This window comes from Phaethon aethereus, assembly GCF_964289735.1.
Source record: "Phaethon aethereus genome assembly, chromosome: 4".
Taxonomy (NCBI): domain Eukaryota; kingdom Metazoa; phylum Chordata; class Aves; order Phaethontiformes; family Phaethontidae; genus Phaethon; species Phaethon aethereus.
This window is the reverse complement of record NC_138578.1, coordinates 51,703,644-51,723,579: the sequence shown is the minus strand read 5'-3', so window position 1 is coordinate 51,723,579 and position 19,936 is coordinate 51,703,644.

Sequence of the window (19,936 nt, the reverse complement as noted above, 5' to 3'; positions counted from 1 at the left end):
GCTCCTTCTTTCATTCCAGGTCCTTCCTTCTGTAAATCTATACAGGGTGCTGGCTGGACGATGCTGTCCCTGCCATGCCAAACAGCAACTGAACAGCAGTCATGCAGCCGCTTGAAGCTGCACAAAGCACTCAACCTTTTTTTCTGCTGGACTGTCAATGATACAGGGACTCTGACAATCTTTCAGTGACCCAGCTTTGGACTGAAGAGGTTACCAGTGCGATAGAACTGCAGGCAGATGTTTCCCTTGCTTGTAGGAGTATGGGGAAAGATACCCCCAGTGTGATCAGAAAATGTTAGTGAAAACAGATGAAAAGGAGATGTTGTAAATGCTACTTCACTGTATTTTTACTCATAAGCAGAACACATGGCATTCCTTACAGTTGTAATTGGTGTGGGTTTTTTTCATTTATGCTAAGCTGTTTTCCATAATCCCGAGGTGCAGTGTCGCTTTGGCAGAGGGAAGCACATGATTTGGGAGGGACATGCATGGCTATTTTTCATCAGGAAATTACCAGTGGGAGTATAAACTTCATCCATAGCTGCTACAAAGCCGACTGGCAGTGGCACATGACCTGCCCAGCAAAGGCTAACTGGGTCTTTCTTTTTCTGTCCTTCCTTATGTTGCAGGGACAGTGGCAGGAGAATGTTAATGATTCAGCTGCTGTGATGGCCTCTCAAGGTTGAAGACATCCCAGATGGGCCAGAGTTGTCAGCCTGGACCCTCACACAAACATCAGGTGATAAACCCTCTGATGTAGTGTCTTCCTTATTGCAGATATGGTATCACAGCTTCTTGTGCTGTGAACGTTTGACAGGCTGCCCCAGGATATTTGTTATGGTTCCTGACCTGCCTTTGTCTTCTTCAGTGTGAATAAGAACCCCTTGGTGAGCCTGACATATCCAAAACGTAGAAAGCTATTTGGCTGTCTCCTGTCAACAACATCTTCAGCCCTTTCCTAACACAACTGAGTAACTATGTGATTTTTTTTCTAGTCCCCTGGTCACTCTTCTTTGTCCCATAGGCATCTTCTTTCTTGCTGAGAATGAACAGCACAGTAAAGATAAGGCCAAATCCTGAACTGGCTGCTCTCTGGCACTCAGAACTTAAGTTTTTTAGCATACTTGTTTGGTGGTTCTCATGACGAATGAGGGCATCTCAGGGGTTTCCTGAGAACAGAATGCTCTGGGAAAATGTTGGGATTGTTTCAGAAGGGGAGAGAATAGCACTTGGCAATACATGTTTCTCCACTGTCAAGAGTGCTCCACCACAGAAATTTCCTCCCAGCAGTCCCACAGTAAGTCTGAAGCAGATCTAGCTCCACTGTCTCTGACTACATCTGACAGAAGGGGGAAAGGGAGGAAGAAAGAGTAAAACAAATTGCCAGATTGACAAGGTAGAAGTGCTTTGGTGCACTGGTTTTCAGGGAACAGATTCTCTGCCTTGTTGTTTCACATACATTGAACTTCAGAAATGTCTGACTGTAGTGTTTATTAGATATTGTTACATGGAAAATCAATTTCAGAGAACAATTTCTCTAAAATCTCCAAGTGTAAAAGTATGAGAAGTATGAGAAAAGTAAAAAGTATGAGTATTCTAAGATCTCTATGATCTTAGAACATCTTTATATTTAAATGAAGTATTTGAAGTCTTAATCCTATTGCTGCATTTTGCAAGAGGGGGAAGTTCAGCAAATATTTGCAGAATATGCAAGAAAATATTGGGATTCAAGATAACTTTGTCTCTCTTAGATGTTCTGGCTTTTGGTGCTCTCTTTTCTTGGCAAGTTGTCTACTTTTGTTGGACAAGCCCTTTATTGGTATGTTTCCCAAAGGCCTTTGCAGATGCATTAATTTCTTTCATATTCCAGTGACTTTTTGAAGTTTCATCCTTAATTTTGCATTTGTTGAAAAGTATAGTTATTTTGTTTGTTTGGCTTTTGTTTCTCTTCTCAGTGTAGTGCAGAAATTGCCAAAAGAAAGGTGAACTAGATGAGAGAACCACAGAGACAATAGGAAATATTCCTTGTCCATGGAATTTATAAGAGCCACAAAACTCAGAAAATATGCTTTTAGAAGAAAAGCTCCAGATAGCCTATGGTTAAATGTTTATTTGAAGTGAAACTTGAAAGATTACAAAGCTCTCTCTTCAGAAGTGAACTTTTTAAATCATGACAGTATAAAATCTGTAAAATTTAAAAAGATAAAGGGGCTCTCCATTGATTTGCCTGAGACATAACTGAGTTGATTAAACAATGCAGAAATGCACTTTTGGGAAAGGCATAATGTGTTTCCTAGGTTGTCTCTTATTAACACCCAAGTATATTTTTACTGCATAAGAAGAACATGTCATTATGACTTTTTTTGTGACCATTTTAATGTGACCATCAAAACATAAGTTTTGTTAGTGATAGGATAAGGTAAGCAGGAGATATGATTAGCAGATGCCTAAATTAGACTACATAGTCTTCATTTCTATTGTCTGAATCTCTTTCTGTATTTGATATTGGCAAATATATTTCAACAGTATGTTTCCCAGTTAAAAAACAATCAGTCAAACAAAGCCCTTGAGGGCTTATTTAAATAGAAATATGTGATGTGTATTTAGTAGAGCAGAAATCCAAGGTCTGTGTAACTTAGAACCTTGTGTAATTTTCCAGTTGTTAAATCACATGTGGTTCTCCCTCGCAACAGAGTAACCTTGGTTAGATTTTGATATGGCAATAACTGTAGGCGTAAGACATAATAAACTCTATGCCCCATCATTTCTATAAAAGAACACATTCACAATCTATAGTGACTTCCATCATAAACTCTTTTTTCCAGCATTCATTACATTAATAATTCATCAATGGATTCTATTTGCCATATGATCTAATATATTACTATTAACATGAGAAAGCAAATTACAAAGGAAATTACAGAGTGGAAGGTTGGATTTTTTCAGACCTTTGAGAAGTCCACTTGTGAGTGCCAAATTCTTCTCTGTTTTATGCTCTTTGTTGGTATATATTGAAGGGATTAGGAATTTTGTCTGTCATCAACAGCTTAATGGGTACTCAGAAGTTGTGCAGTCAGATTCTTCTTCTCATTCTTCTTTTCCTAAATGGCTTTTGTATTATTAACTAGAAACAAATTACAGGATTAACTGATTTCTGAGCCAGTAACCCTTTGCACTTAAAAGGTGTGATAGTTCCCTCTTCACCAAATGAGTCAAGTTGCAAAAACTAATAAGATGCACTGCTATCTAATATGCAGCAAAGGCACAAACACTAGAAGTCTTCAGAAAAAGGTACGCTGAAGTAGCATTGTCCAGCAATAAAATGTTCACTTAGGTATATGTAAATCATACTGCCTGAGACCAAGCTCCAAAAATTGCTGTGGAAAGTTGACCTACCAAACCTTGTTCTACAGGTTTGAGCAAAAATGAGCAAGGAGACATACAGATTTTCTGTTCCAGGGTGTAACAAGGTTATATCAGAGAGTGCTTCACATAATTTCATCCACAGTTCTCTTCTTAGAAACATACTGAGGTTTTACATCACCTTGGTAACTGTAGATCTTGGAGCAGGTATTTTAAGTACTATAAAGACAACGGAAGTATGCCCTCCCTCTATGAAACTCCCACCGAGTTGAACAGGTCCAGGATTACACCCAAGAAGCTGATTTCACAACATTGAATTAAATCCAGATATCTACTTACAGGTTTTTCAACAGATTTCAATGCTAGATAGTTGTTGGAGCCTGGTATACATTATGATTTTTTTTTCCCCCTGAGAATTTACAGCTGTCATATCACTCAAAGGATGGAGAACTCAGTAGTCATAGATAACCAGTTAGTACATCAAAAGAATAACAAAACTATATTTTCTTTACCCATTTTGTAAAATGCATTATCTAGTACTCTGAATGCTATGAGGGTTGTTTTTTTAAACGTTTTTTTTTTAACGAGGCAGTTTAAGGCACAGTAATTTTCATGTGTTCTTACTGGCAGTGGTGTGTGAAGTAGCTGCTTTTTCTGTGTATGACTTTTCTGATCTGTACAACTTCAGGCATTCCTAGTTTTTAAAAAGAAAAAAATGATTAAAAATAGTGATTTTTCAGATGTTTTCTGCCACCCTTTCTTCTCTTGAACGTAACCTCCAGCATAGAACTAAATAGTGGCAAGTCTGAGACCTCCTTTTAAAAGGTTCTTGCTAAAATTAGCCTTATTTGGAGGGTGCAAATGAGAACAGGATGAAGGCTCCTATTCAGCAGCAGGAGTCATAGTAAATGCATCAGAGTATTGTTGAGAGGGAGTACACCAAGCTGTATTAAAAAAAAAAAAAGATATATGTTAAGTAGTGCTAAGAATAGAAAATGTTTCTGTTATTGTTGCTGAATAATGCATTATATAAGGCAGCTGCAAGTCTTCACTTCTCTGAACAATCCCACACCCTCCTTCACCCTAAAGTACTCTTTCCCTTTTAATGGCAGATACGATTTCATGATTAAGAATCTAATTCCACAATACACTGAACTCACCTAGACTAAATGGAGTTTAAATAGGAGGTTTAAAGTGACTCAGCGCTTTCTGGGGGGTTTGCAGCACTTTACAAGATTGTAACCTGAAGAAAAGGCAATTTTTTCTTCTCTCTGAATAGGTTTGCAATTAGTAAGTCTAGTCCATGAATGTGAATATTCAAGCTGGCAGCTTCAGTATTATGATATGTACAATCTTTCACCACTGTATCTTTTTATGGCAGGTTTTACCTAATACCTCGTACAGCGGGTGCTCAGTGACTGAACCTCATTCTTCAGTCTTTGTATTTCATGAGCCAGAACAACAATAAAATTTTCTTTGTATCCTTACAATGTGGGAGACCGGGGGGTCAGCAATCACAACTCTTTTGCTACTGTTGTCAGTCCAACACTCTTTCCTTTCCAAAAAGGAGAGAAAAAAACAAAGGAGAGATGGAATTTATTTCCATTAATTCCTAACTTGCAACAAATCATTCCATGCTACATTCACACAACCACACTTTAGGCTCAGAACTTCAGAGGTCGAGTTGGAAAGCTCCCCAGGTACTTAGTGTAGGCTGGAGGATCCGTTCAGTGCATCTAAATTACACTGCGGCTCCGACTTAGGCTCTGGAGGAGCCAAGATGAAGACTAGCTGTTAGAAGCTGGTAGCTCTACAGAGTGAATGTCCCACGTACTGCCCCCTCTAGCTTAGAAGAGGAGTAACATCCATCCATCTCATGACGTTACTAAATCACACTCCTATGAAAGTATTCTGATAACAAGCTAGGCAACACTCGGCATCAAATCCAGTGGGAAGCTACTCTTGCAAGCTGGAGTGACAGTGACAGTCTGAGCCACTTTTGGATGACCTTCACCACTTTCAGATTTCTCTGAGAGGAGCTGGCTCCCACATTGCACTGCCAGATCCACCCCCACCCCCATATGTGAGCATCAGTCCCTGCGGACAAGAAGGCTGACACAGCTCGTAGAGGCTAACTATTAATGTGCAGCAACACTTCTGGCTTCTATACCGGGCATGGGAAAGTCCACACTGAATAGACCGATGTGTTGGAAGTGTGCCTAGCAATACAGAAAGTCTTAATTTTTTGTTAGCTTTTTTATTCTATTCTATTTTTTAGCATTCTTGATTTTTTGGCAAATTTCTGTGTACTCTGATGGTAGATTTTTCCCACAAAACTGCAGAGTTACAAAAAGTGTAACGGGCAGGAACTTTACCTGGGCTGATTTTCAAAGGCAGTCGGTTTTCCTCACTAATATCTCAAGGCAGTGACTGTGGTAATGGGATTGGGGTGGGGGGGAGACAAAAGGGTAGAGCTCCGAAAGATAACTTGGTTCGCAGAAGTTTTGGCCTCTGGGTAGGGGCAGTGAGAGCCTCACCTGAACAACAAGCTGCAGTGTGAGCACAGCTTCTACTGGAGACCAGAGAATCTGCACACAAGAGATGCTATCAATGTTTTCAAAGCAGGAAAAGCCACACTCCGTATTCACAGAGCAGGAACCTCTTACTGAAATACAATGCTATTCATCAGCTACTGTGAACTTAAAGGCTTATTGCAAATTTACACCCAGAGAGTTGGCTGCTCTCCAGGTGTCGCAAGAGAAGAATGCGCTTGATCTAGTGATGTGAGTAAACAGCTGGCACTTGGCAAGGAAATTTTGCCAAATTCTTGGATGCAAATATTTTTGGTGCTGACATAATGCCTCCTTTTCACTGACAGAATGGTCAAATTCAAATTTATGCATTTCAGTGTTAGAAGTTATAGTTATTTTGGTATGGGACAGGTTGTTGACTACCACTAAGAGTGTTTGGAATTTACCTGTTCAGTACAGTCCTGAAACTGGGAGAGTTCAAAATCTACCTTCATATTATTTGACAAGAAGTTTCGAGAAGAAACACGGCCACATTAACATCCTCTCTACCATTGAACCTCCTGAAATCCTATCACTGTGGAATGACAACAGGAACACAGAAACATCACATTGGATGTCAAAGGTTATAAATGTATAACCTGGAGCAGAATTATTCTTTATGCTCTGAGAGGACCATGAAGAAATCCAAGTTTAGGGCTTTTTAATACATGGCTATCAATGTTACTCTCCTGCAAAACAGAACATTAGAGGCATTTTCTATAAATGTTAGTAAACCTTTATAGCGTCTTAGCTTATTTCTTAAACACTACTGAGTGTCACACAACCCTGAGTGCATTCGGCTGGGTACTCATCATGTTTCAGCATCTGAGTCCCATTGACACTCACAGATTCCACTGGCTCAGTCAGATGCCGTCTTATTTTCATTTTTTTCATGTGCGTGGGCTTTTTTTCTTATAATCCATTTCTGAGAGTACTAGTCCCCATAGGACTAGTGACTTTTCGGATTCTTCAATACCTGAGGCACACCTTTTCCCAGAGCTACAATCCTGGAGCATTCAGGATTTACAGTTCAACTGTTTAGTGGTACATAACAGGTAAAGTAGATAAACACAACTTTAAGGATTCCGTAACTAACCCGTCCTTACTTCAGGTTCTGTAGATATAGATCATATCACTGTCTGTATTTCCTGCTTCTCCTTCCTTGCCATGGCTCAGCCACTCCAATAACATTCCGTGGAGCAATCCAAAATCCTTCCTCCTGAACAGTTACTTTTTTTAAACCATACGATATACTTTCTTTCTCTGCACACTGCAGCTAGTTTCCCTTTCACTTGGACGGGACCAGAGTTAGAACTTAATGGCTCCACTATGAAATCCTGTTTCTTTTTCACTTGCCACTACTCAGGCTTTCTGTAATGCTTTCCTACTAAATTTCTGAAGTTCCGTCATATTGAAGGTCCAGTATTAACAGTTTGAACTCTTCTTCTATTATTTTAGCATGGACTTACAATATTCTCCCTTTAAACAATCTTGTCTGAATCTAGGCTTCAATTATCCCCTGTCTTAAGGTCCTCCACACTTCCATAAGCCAGTAGTTTATAATATGTGAGAAATTTTCTGCAAATCTGAAATTGCAGGTAAATTGATTAAATCAAATTCCTGAAACTGTAGTTTGGACAAAAAAAAAGCCAATGTAGTCCTGGTTTGAATTCCATGTAAAAATATATGAAGTGTCCTGAACAAGGCCCTAGTGACCTCCTACATGAAATTATCTACAATTTTGTTCATCCATATTCAAGAAATAGGAATTAACCTTGAATGGGTGCAAGAAAAGTCTACCAGCTTGATCAGGGATATGAAGAACTTAGCACTCAAGAGAAGACTGAAAGCTCCTCACTTATTGAGCCAGGCAAAATGAACATGGAGAAAGAACATAGTTGTTTCCTGCCACCATATTTGAGGAGGAAAGGGAAGGAGAAAGTTATTCAAACTAGATGATAATACTGGTATTAAAAAAAAAAAAAAAAGTATAAATTGTCTGTGGATTCACCTGAGGTTGAAACAGGAATATCTCCAAACATCAGAGAAGTTCTGAAATATCCTTCCAGAGGGATAATTCAGAGGTTTTTCTGCTCCAGTGACCAAAAAGCTGCTTATATGAATCTGGTTGCAGGGAGTTGTTGCGTCATGCCATGTAGCCTGAAGTAGCTATCTTGAATGCAGTGTCTCAGTTTTATGAAAATTGCATAAATTCAGGATTTCTTAGGGAAAGGAGAAGTCAGAAGTTACAGGGAGAGGGCTGTACCTTTTCTGACATGTACACCTGCAGACGTTTACTGGTGGTACCTAGCTGCCTGACTACAAACTGCACCTTAACTAGAGCCATTAACTTTTGCTCTAGAAAACTCCTATTTTTAAGCAAACTGGGTACCACAAAGCTTAGGACTGGAAGGACCTCAACACCAAGATTAGTAGGTTATGCTCTATATTAGTTCTGACAGTGAGCAGTGATGAATCAAACTACACTGCAAAAAATTGCTTTTAGACCAGTACAGCCAGTGTCCAACAGTCACTTGCAAGGGTGCTAAGTTCTAAATAGCATTTAGAGAGAAGCTGCTAATCACAGTAGTTATAGTGTTGTTACAACTACTTTAGTTCTGTTCTGTGTTGGGTGTCTTGCTTCTTCGGGTAGTACTAGCACAATCCCTTTTTCTTGCACTCTTTCTATTGGGAAATAAATCCAATCCATGTGTGCTCATTCTTATAAAAAGCATACATAAAAAATAAAAATACAAATTGTCTCTAAATCCTTGTGCTCAAGCCTAATGTTTCCCAGGCAATGTTACAAACATAGACAGTGCTTTCCAAAGCTACTTTAGTAATTACAAATATATTCACCCTTTCAGAAAGACAAAGGACTGAAGGGGACCTTCTGAATCATCATGTTTAGTCCCCAGCTATTGTGAACTACTCCATTATACGATCTTCTTCATAAACTCAGCTAGCTCCATTTTAAGACCAGTTACTTGATTTCCCCCCTCCACACTACTCCTACAAAGAATTAGATATTGACTCATGTGTCCCAGCCAAAATGTATTCATGGGTTTCTTGTGCCAACATCTTCTTTTGCCAATCTAAACAGTTCCTCTCTCTCCCCAAAACTTGCCCTTTGAAATACATGCTGTAATCGTATCTCCCATCAGCCTTCAATTTGCCAGGACAAAAACTCTCTTTTCAGAGTATTTATGCTACAGATTGCGGTAGAGTATATATGCACCACATACATCACAAGGAAGCTTTTGATGAGGGCAATCCTTCTGTGACAGCTGACAGCTCTCTGCAGTCTCTTTGAGTAGGTTTCTTTTTGCAGTTTCCATATATTCAGTATCCCTACTATATTGTGTTTTGTGCATCAGCATTTTAACAAATTAATAGATCAGCCAAAGAATAAGAAATTATAATGTAAACTTAGATATACACAAATGTATAATGCAAATATACATATATTTTTGTGTTTGTGTGCAGCTAAAGTCCACTAACCAATTAAGAGGGCTAAAACAGTGATTTGATTACTATGTGCAAGAAGATCCATATAAAATATTGTAAACTGATTTATGTGCTATACCAAGCAAACTTAATTTGGAAGATTAGACAGTCAGTGTTGAGAAAGTTGACATACTGAGGAGGCTATTCCATAACTGCATTTAAAGCCAAGATTCAATGCTTTCTCCCCTATAGACTGTTTATTCATCCTGCATAAGCAGCTATAGTCATGAATCAGCTCAGAGGGACACATTCTTCCCCTGAGTTCTACAGAGGTCCTTATGAATGTGAAAGCACATCATTAAAGAATGTGCATCTGTTTGTACCGCTGTAGATAGGAAATGTTCCAAATTACGCCTATGCCTCTGCTATTTGAATCACTGGACACATTACCTTTAATATGAGTACAGCATAAGCAACAAAACAAATCTTGTAACGTTACCAGAATCACGTTCTCTACCTTGTCAGTGCTTACAACTCTGAACTCAAATGAGCTTCTTCCACTCTCAATCACAGTTTGCATCCAGCAAAACATTTTACTCAAATAAGCTTATTTGGTTAAAACAAGCACTCCCAAGTTCTCCCTAGAGTCTCAGGTCTGGTATTTGTTTCAGAGGCCAGTAGAAACTTATGAGTTGACCAGAGTTACCAGATTTTAGGAGAAGTACAGCTCCTCCAGTTTCTCAGTGGGCTGAATTTAATCAGTATTGATGAAAGACAGATTTCCCTCCGCATAAAGAATGACATTAGCACCTTTGGGTGATTAAAGGGGATAAAGTACAAGTATTGATGCCATGAGAAAAATAAAGTCTTCCATCACTTGTTGCTCAGTTAAGCTCACCACATTTTAGGTATCAAAAGACGAAAAGAATAATAGAGTATGAATCATACTTGTTATTCAAGAAAATGAATAGCAGTGTGAAGAAAGGTAGTGCATACAAATCCATCATATGAATAATACCCTAGATTTACTACTAGCTTTCCTCTGATGGGTTCAAAGAATTTTGCAGGATAGATTTTCAACAGTCATGTCATCTCTTACTGATGAATAGTAACCACAGGAGTGGAACAATTCAACCATTTTGTTGGTGCCTGCTATTCATCATTCAGAAGAGGAAGTGAACAAGGAGGTCAAATGCAAAAAGTGCCACCAAAAAGTGGCAGTTGTAGGAAGTTACCTAGGTGTTATTTTTATTTGAAGAAACAAATTTAAAAGACTAAATGATATAAAATATGAAGAGAAATTATGTGCAATATCTAAAACAGGTTGCATTCTTCCTTACCACTTAAAAATTTAGCTTCATCTCATCATAAAGTAGCTGCAAACATGTTGTTCTTTTCATCAGGTTCAGAGTACATCTATGTATAATATATACTTATATATAAGGTATACATATGCAAACGCAGATGAGTAGAGACATAGAATCTGTGGCATCTCTGTAGTCAATTACAAGCCCCAGTTGTAAACATTATTTTCCTCGGGGAATATTTCAGTAATTAATGAATGCTGTTTTTGTGCGGAGATGGAGCAGAGTGTGCTGACATTATGGTTTCCCCAGTGGTATAACCCGGACTGAATGATTCAGACAACTTCCTTCCCACCACGCTAGGCCGAGCTGAACTTAAAAATGTGTCAGTATATATTTATACTCCTTCTTTTCCAAGGGCAGAAGGGCTGTTTAAGTCTTCCACATCTGGCTGCTCTCTCCCACCCTTTTCCTGTGGGAAGTTCTTCTCTCACATCTTCGGCCACAAAGAAGGGGAAGAATAGCTGTGTGGGGGACTACACAGCAACCCAAAGGTCAGTGGAATCTTCCTGGGAAAGCTGATTTAAAGTATTGCTTTACTCTGAAATGTGATTTTGTAAAAATTTTGGTCAGTTCTCTGAGTGACAGAGACATGCTGAATCACAGGAACTGATTTAGGAAAGCTGGAGGTTCTGGGAGGTAGGAGCTCTAGACACAGTGTAAAACTCTGCAGAACTAAAACTAGTATGTCTGGTGAAAGTCAAAGTAAGAGACTATTAATTAATGAAGACCAATACCATATATGTAGAATTGCCTTTGGCATTAAAACTAACTGACTGAAACGTGTGGACCAGCTCATGTTTCTCACAATGTCTCTACACATAGTGCAGAACAGCCTGACCAAACTTCAAGAAATCCAAGTTGCATGTCAGGAAAAATCTAACAGCAGTGACACAAAGCTCTGCATGAATAGTCACCAGAATCCAGAATCAAAGACCTGCTTGTTAAAAGATAACCTGAGTATCTTTACATAGAAGTTTGTTCTCAAGTATGAACATTTTTTTAGGAATCCCAGAAGCTCAGTGAGACTGCATCTGTATCTGGTTATCTGAACTGTCTTTACAAATCACAAGCAAGATACTTTCTCCCCCTCTAAACTGTAAGTTTGGACTCTTCAAGACAGCTAAGTGTCTGAGGACATTGAGTCATACTGTCCATGGACTCTGTTGATGCTGGGAAAGAAGAAAATATTATGGTTCAGAAGCTATTCTGAGTTTACGGAACTGATAACAATCATGGTACCCCACAGCATCACTTGCTCAGCCATATTTAGAAAGGACTTCCAGTTTAAGCCTTAGGATTTCACTTCTGCTGGAACACATTGTTGTTCTCTTTTTGCTGCTCCCCATACCAGACAAACCTCCATCAGCAGGTGCTACTTTTGTGCAGAACTCCACTGAGTAATGATAAACGACGCATACAACTTCTGAACTCAACAAGCCCCTCTACACAGATCAGGCTGCAAAACTTACACTTAAAAACCAAAATCACAACCCCATCCTAATACAAGAGATTACCTCCTCCGCTTCTTGCAGACAAATTAAAGTGTCACTTTGATCCACAGCTCATGTGGAAAAGTAGAAGAGGTGGAAAGAAGCCAACCCTCACAATCCCGTAAGGCACATTTCATTCTTTAAATGTGCCAAAACTCATGTTGTCTGGTTCGGCTTCAGCAAGTCACCTAATATATCTTACTGAGGCAACTCATGTGATTCATTATAGCTAATCAAACCCTAAGTACTTAGGCAAATTCTGACCCCAGAAGGGAATATGTTGAGCCTGTGAACAGTGTCTGTGTACAGGAGAATGTAAAGCAGTGGTTAATATGTAAGCAACCTGCTGATAACGGTGACAAAAAGTATGTTTTCTTTGCTGATGAGGCTGGGCAAGTTTCTTGGCATGTGTGCCTTCTACTTTTAGAAGTTTCATTGACACGGCCTCAGTTGCTCAACAGCTGAGACTTGCCATAGGTTGCTAGAGGAATTTGTTTGTTACCTCAACGCTGCTCACTGGAAAACAGAAGATGATTGCAGCTCTCCCGCCACTCCCCCTTACACTCCCCTTGGTACACCCCCTTGAAGTCTCAAATGGCAGGCCTGCTTTATGCAGCTGAAGATCGAGGACTGCCAGAATTTTTTTTTCCGACTGTTATGGAAAAGCAATAATTCATTTCTGGCTCTACATAGCTGAGATCTCTAAAGAAAATAAACCCCCAAATTGTTGGGAAAAACATTGTTATTTGGTGTTCGTGTAAATATACTTTTTAATCCTCATACTTTTTTTTTGCTGCAAAAGGGTAATGAATTATTTACAGAACTACACTACTTCTATGTGATTAATGTAAATGTTCTTTTGTTGTTGTTCAATGTAATAAAATACAGTGTTTTTTATTTATTAACACAGATTAAAAATACTTCTCGGCTTTTTTTTTCCTTTGCAAGCAGTTTTCCCCTCTGTGTTAGTATTTGAAAAGTTTAAAGGACAATCTGTCCTGCATAATAAAGGCTCTTATTTATCTAGTGGCTAAATGTATTCCAGGCAGCCAAAACGTGAAGCTGCTGTTCTGCCAAGTAATTCTGTCATGACCTGATGGGTATTAACCTGTTTGCAAGGAAGAATGCCTTCATTTCTATGGCATTTGCATTCCCCACAGAATCACTGACTATGAATAACATTGCCATGAACTAGGTGGAGTTCAGCAGCCAAATCACCAGCCAGCACAGCTCACCAGGACATAAAAAGCACCACTAAGTACCTTCCTTCAGATAAAATTTCCCTGAAAACAATATTAATAGAATTAATTTACCTACCCCCATAGCTAAGTACCTGTAAATGAACTTTATTTTATAAGGTGTGATACCTTTGTTAGGAATGTTGGGTTGGTTAGAGAAAGGTATTCTTTCCTTCTCTTCTTCCTCTTTGCCATTCTGCCTCTCTGCTTTTTTGAGCCTTTTTGTATAATGTATTAATGATCTGTAAGTCTGGGCTAATATCCTACATTCTGCTATACACATTAGCTGCAATCAGTGTCATGAACTGTATCTAAAAGCACGTCAGACTCCAAAAATCAGGATAGTTGTTTAAAAGTCATCAGGTTTTTCCAGTGTGAAATTTTGTTATTTATCTTCAGAGCCTTGTTTTCTAAGCCTCACTTGGATCAAGGTATATGTTTTCCAGGTTTTTCTTTACAATGCAAGAGGAGATTTTCTCCCAAACTTACACTTGACGTGTTGAAGAAAGCATCTTAAGACTTACAGTGAGATTGTAGAAATTGGTAGTACTGATATCTGTTAATATGGCACCACTCAGAATCTCACAAAAATCTACACAGCAGTCTGAAATTCAGAGGAAAAGAGGTGGATATCTCTATACGTACACCTCCACCATAGACATAGGTGGCCACCCTCTTCAGTCTCACTGATTGGCCATTATTTTTTCATACTTCTATCTAGTTATTTGATTTGGTGAAAAACATTTAATAGCAGACTGACCCACTGAGACTGAAAACTGGGAAAATAAGGCTACTTTAAGTGTTTAAATGGAAAATTACATGGTTAAACTTCAAGACTTTGTTTATTACATGTGTTCATTAAGTATATTAACACTTATCTCTTCAAGGTTTCCTCCTGTCAATACATCCCACAGGACAATCAATACTCAGAATAGAAACAATTAAAAAAACAACCTAGTGAAAAACAGAAAGGTGAAAGCAATATGTTAACAGTGGAAAAGACTATCATTTACATAATGAGAACCCAGCCCTACATTTCCATTGCATCACTCAAGTAGAAGACTGAAGAGTGGGGGAAAAAAAGAAGATGAGCCATTATTTTTTTACCTTTGTTTTGTACATGTGATAAAAATCTCATTGCTAATATTAGCTAAAGAATAGGGTGGAGAATGGTGATTTTGTATTTGTGCAGTAATGGCACATACAGTGCAGCAATAAGAAGCAAGGTAAGTGGAAATTTCACAAAACTAATTTTGTATCACAAATTTGGCCAGGCTAACTTACTCTGTTCCGCTTAATTATTTTAGCATCTGACTTCTGACATGCAATGTAGTATAATCATACAGAGGACTTAGTACAACTTTCATATTTATAAATCCAGTTACTCAAAAAGTACACTTCAACAGTATTCAGAAGATTTTATGTATCACACACATCATTTATTGATATGGATTAGAACATTCGGTCAAAACTGTTGTCCTGCACACATGGCAGGGGCAAGAGCAAGTAACTTTCTGACTGCCAATATTTTGGTTGAATAGGCCTCCCATTAGTAATATAATTTCTCTGTATAATTGATGTGCATCGTGAAAAAAATCTTTGCTGTACTGCTTATGTTAATGATGTAGCTATTTCTTAGCAGGCTGATGACACTCCCTACTATACCTGAAATGTCCAGAAAAGGGAAAATGAGAAATTCTACCGAGAATTTAAAAGTAAAAGTAGTCCATCCACGTGGGACCACAACATGAGTGTTTAAGAGAATGGTCTATGATTTATTCTTCTGCAAATAAACAGAAAGTTGTTCATTCCTCTGAGCCATAAATTTATTTATACAGTGCTAAGTCACCAACAGTCACTTCCCAAATAAGTTTCTGCTCTTTTTATTTCATCAGGTTGACCCTCTGCATGATCACATGAAATAAGAGACTCACAGTAAAAGGGCTGAATCAGAGTTATAGATGCTTGGCTTCTTTCAGATTTGCAGTTCTGTGAAAGAATTTCCCTGTGGAAGGAGAAAGGCAAAACGTAGCTGGGTTAAAGATGGAATTTGATCTACTTTTGAAAGGAGCTATACAATGTCCTAGTCTAAACAAGGACAACAAAGGTACTTATGGGTATTTCCATACTGCAGTCCAGGCAGCATCTAACAGTGATGGCAGCAGGGATCTCATTCACCTGGACTAATTCTTGTCTGTTTACCGGTTGTTGTGGAGATATGGAGCTCATTGCCAACTCCAAACATGCCCAGGAAAGCTTTGGTAAATAAACAAAAAATTCTTGGGCATGTTTGTAGTCATGGGCATGTAGACTCTACTAGTTTCTGATCTAGCTGGTTAAAAGCTGGACTGTGAGTATGTTTGTGAGCTGCAGTTGACGCTTGACTGTAGGTTATACACGCATCCCCTGTGAGGCTGTGAAAGCCGCAAACAGGAATGTAAAGCAAACTGCAGTTTGCTTTAATTACATGATACATTCGTACGTAATAAACATTTGAACCAGAACTGATGCATTTACAAGTGGCCAGCAATAAATTGAAGGCTGACAACCTGAGTTTGAGCCCCCCCAGATGGGAACTGTTCCAAAAGCAGGCACTTTACCTTGGCTGCGCAGTCAGTGGGAAAGGACTTTCCACTGACGACAAGGAAAGCTGCCGCTGTGCAGGACTACCAGGCCTCCCAAAAACATGCGTGCTGAGCTTTGTGACACTCTGCTGCTTTTTACAAATGCAGTTATGGATCTCTCAACATCTCAAAGCCACCACAGTGACTGAGAGAGCAGGGTAAAGCTATTTCAGCTGTTAACAGAGCAACGTAGTATAATTAGGGCTGAGATAGTATCTTTCCATTTCTCCTGTTTTAGGTGGCAGCATTTCAAAACCCCATTTATACAGGATGTAAATATTAAAATTCACACTTTAAAGGCAGTATTAACAGAGGAAGACACACACATACACACAACCACTTCAGGTGGAATCTTCACAGAAGGAAAAAAAAAGTCGCTTGGTCTAATAGCTGAAACCTACACTAGTAAGTATTAATTAGTTAATTGAAAGAAATATTGTTATATTCATCATGGAGAGAATTATATTTAAGACAGACAACTTGCTTGAAGAGCAAATGGCATTTAGACCCAAAAAATGAAACAGAAGGGAACATATTCAATCTGTAAGTCCTCTAAAAAAAATTATAGAGATCTAGGGGTGCTGCAAATTGTCCTTCATGGGCTTTGCCTGCGTCTTTGACAGAATATGGCATTAGACTCTTAGAGTCTCCACATTAGATCATATGGATGTGGAGCAGGTAGAAGTACTATAGGGCTGGTATAAAATCTTTATGGAAATATGTTAGCTTTATTTTTTGTGAAATGTAAGCTAAGTAACTAGCTTGAACTGAGGATAGTTAGTGATGATAGGCGATTGCTGGTCTTTTTCTGAATATTATCTGCTGCAAATCTGAAGGCCTGTTCATAGAAATTTAGGTAAGAGTTTACCCCAGCAGTGAAATGTTAGTTATATGTGATCCACCAATAGCACAAAGTTTGGGTATCATGATAAAAAATTTGTTGGAAAGTTGTGATCTAAGCAAGAGTTAGGCTTGAAGAAGTCACATAAAAACTCAAAGACAATGAAGACTTTTTTTCACAAGTCAGCTGTATTGTTATGCTGATTTTCATGGATCAACCTCTGTTTTTTTAAAGCCTACGGTAGGGATATATGTGTATGTATGTATATATAATCTATGTATGCATGTATATATGCACATACACCCCACATATGGTGACAGAATATCACAGAAAAGAGACGAGCAAATCCACAGCCAAAATTTTTAAAGGTGTTCCCAACTATTTGATGTATTCAGATTACAGTGTTGAAAGGGCTTATGTAAGTAGAATATATGCAGGGAGAAAGAAACGATGATTGTAAGATTTATTCCAGCTATTCTTAATGTTAGTTATTCTTAGCATTAGCTATTCTTAGCCTAAGACTATTCTTAGCCCTAAAATGAGTTTTTTAAGATATCTGGCCCAGGGGAACGATTTGAATTATTTAGGCTGAAGGAGAGGGAGGCACAAAACCTCCAACCTGTGAACAGATAGAGCTGCTAAGTCCCAGGCATCTCAAACAAAGATGACAAGGCTCGCAGGAACAGGCAATTTATTGAGCGGGTTCGTAACACCAGAAGGAAAAGCAGCACTGTCATGCATGTGATGGGCTGGTGCTGTATCCCATCCTGTGGCACTTCTTGCTGCTCTCAGTCAAATTTCGCCAATGGTGTATCCCAAAAGCAACTTCCGAAGCGTTCTCTGCTCGGAGAGCTGTGGCAGCTCTTTCCCCTTCATTCCCACCACTCCCTGGAGCTTCGCCACGGAATCCCACCTGGAGCAGCAAGCGGTGAAGGGCAGTTTGAAGGTGGCTGACTCCAGAGAGGCCATTCCTCCTGCCTCCTAACGCAAGGCCGGGGGAGGCAGCCCCCCACACTCGCACCTGTCTAAAACTGGGTGGAAAATTGTTTCGGAGAGGGGATCATGAACCGCCCGCCCAGGTGCTGTTCACAGGCAGAACTTCAAAGCACTCGGGGTAAAAAAATTACGTTAGAAAACCACGGTGATGGCTGGTAGTCGGGAGAGAGTCGCGGGTGGGACTTGAGCGGTGGCTTCTCCAGCGTCAGGAGGTGCTGGGGGCTCTGTAATGGCGGGGAGGGGGCGAGGAGGGGGGCACCGGCCCCAGCCGCGGGGTCGGGGCTGCCCGACCTCCCTTCCCCGAGGGACACGGAGGGAAAGATGGCCAGCCCCTTGAGGGAAGACCCCCGCCTCCCCGCTGCGCCATCGCGCCGCACAGCTGAGGGGGGTTGGCGTGGCTCCTGAGGGGAGGAGAAGAGAGGAGAGGAGGGCGGGAAGAGGGGGTCGGCGGGACGGGACGGGGTGGGGTTAGCCGGCCCCGCACGTGTGGGAAGGCCGGGCATGGGGGCTTCCTGAGGGGAGGAGTGCCCCGGCTTTCGCCGCTGAGAGCCCCGCTGCTGCCTCCGCACCTCCGCGCAGCCTGACCCGCCGCCGCGAGTTGTGCCCCGGGCCCCGTAAGTGACACTCTTGTCCCGCCTTTCTCTTCCTCGGGACCGGGTGGGCGAGGGATCTGGGGGAAGCGCCGCTGCCGGGGCCTCCCGCCTGGCTCGGACCCGGGGGCGAGGGGAGACACCCTCTTCCCCGGGTCCGAGCCAGGCGGGAGGCCCTGGTGTGAGGTTGGAGGGGCTCTGCCCCCCCCCCGCCCCACTGAGGGGGGCTCCGAGGAGTTGTTCTTAAGGAGGACCAAGGGCTTTTCTGCTGCCTTATGAAGTCCTCCGTGAGGGGAAACGGCGCTGGCTTTTCCCCTGCTGACCCTGGTCGCCATCCCCCAGCTGCAGCCGGGGAAGGGGTGCGGTGGTCCGGCGCTCGCGGGCAGGAGCACGAGTGGGTGCCGGGCCCGAGGGGAGAGGCGCACCTGAAGGCTGCTGGGCGGGAGGTGCGGGACCAGCGTGGTCTTGGGGTAGCATCTGCTGCTACTGCTATAAAGATTTGGAGGCGTGGATGGGTGAAACTGCCCTCCCTGGGTCTCCGACAAGCTCGCTCAGGCACCGGCTTTGTCTGGAGGTGCTGTCCGTGCAGGTTTTTACTGGGTCAAAGCATACAATGGCAGTGCAACCTCAGTTCTTCAGTGCGTTTTTGAGAAGCTGGGGAAATCACGCTTCAGTGCAGAGCACCAAGTAGGTGCAGGTCCCTAACTGTTGTAAAGCAACTTTAGGAAACGTAAAGTTCTTCCCTTCCACCAACTTTGCATCTTTAAATATAGGAATGTGTTTGAAGTATATGTCAATCCAACGTGTAATGCTACTGGCAGCTGGAGAAAGCTGGTCCAATAAAATAATATTTAAAATTTAACATATCTGAAGCAGCAGAACAGAATCCTTCATTTTAAAATACTGGTTATCACTTGAGATTTATGATACCGTTTGGATGACAGGGTGTTGTGGATCTGATGCAAGTCTTGTGTCTGGCTGAACTCCATTAAAATGACTGAACTAAATTAGTTTTGCGGGGAGTAGAGGGATATCATACCACTTGATTCTGACAGTGAGTGTAGTTTCTGTTGATTGTTATTTCGGTGCTTACCACATCATTTCAGCAAAAGTAACTTACCTGTGAAAGGGAGAGAAGTTTCCTGAAGTTTGGCCCAACCTGTGAAAGGAACTCCTTCAAGCCCACCCTCTGCTTCAAGTATATTAATACCTAACATGTATTTATTTTAAAAGCTTTCAAACACATTTCTCATTGTATTCTTCCTAATTAAAAACAAATACGTTGCGAGCATTCAGATGTTTCAGAGATGGGGAATGTAAGACAAGGGATCATGGCATATAGAACTTGCATGTATTGAAACAAGCTGATGGTAGTTTTTTTACCCTAGAAATACGAAATATAACAAATTC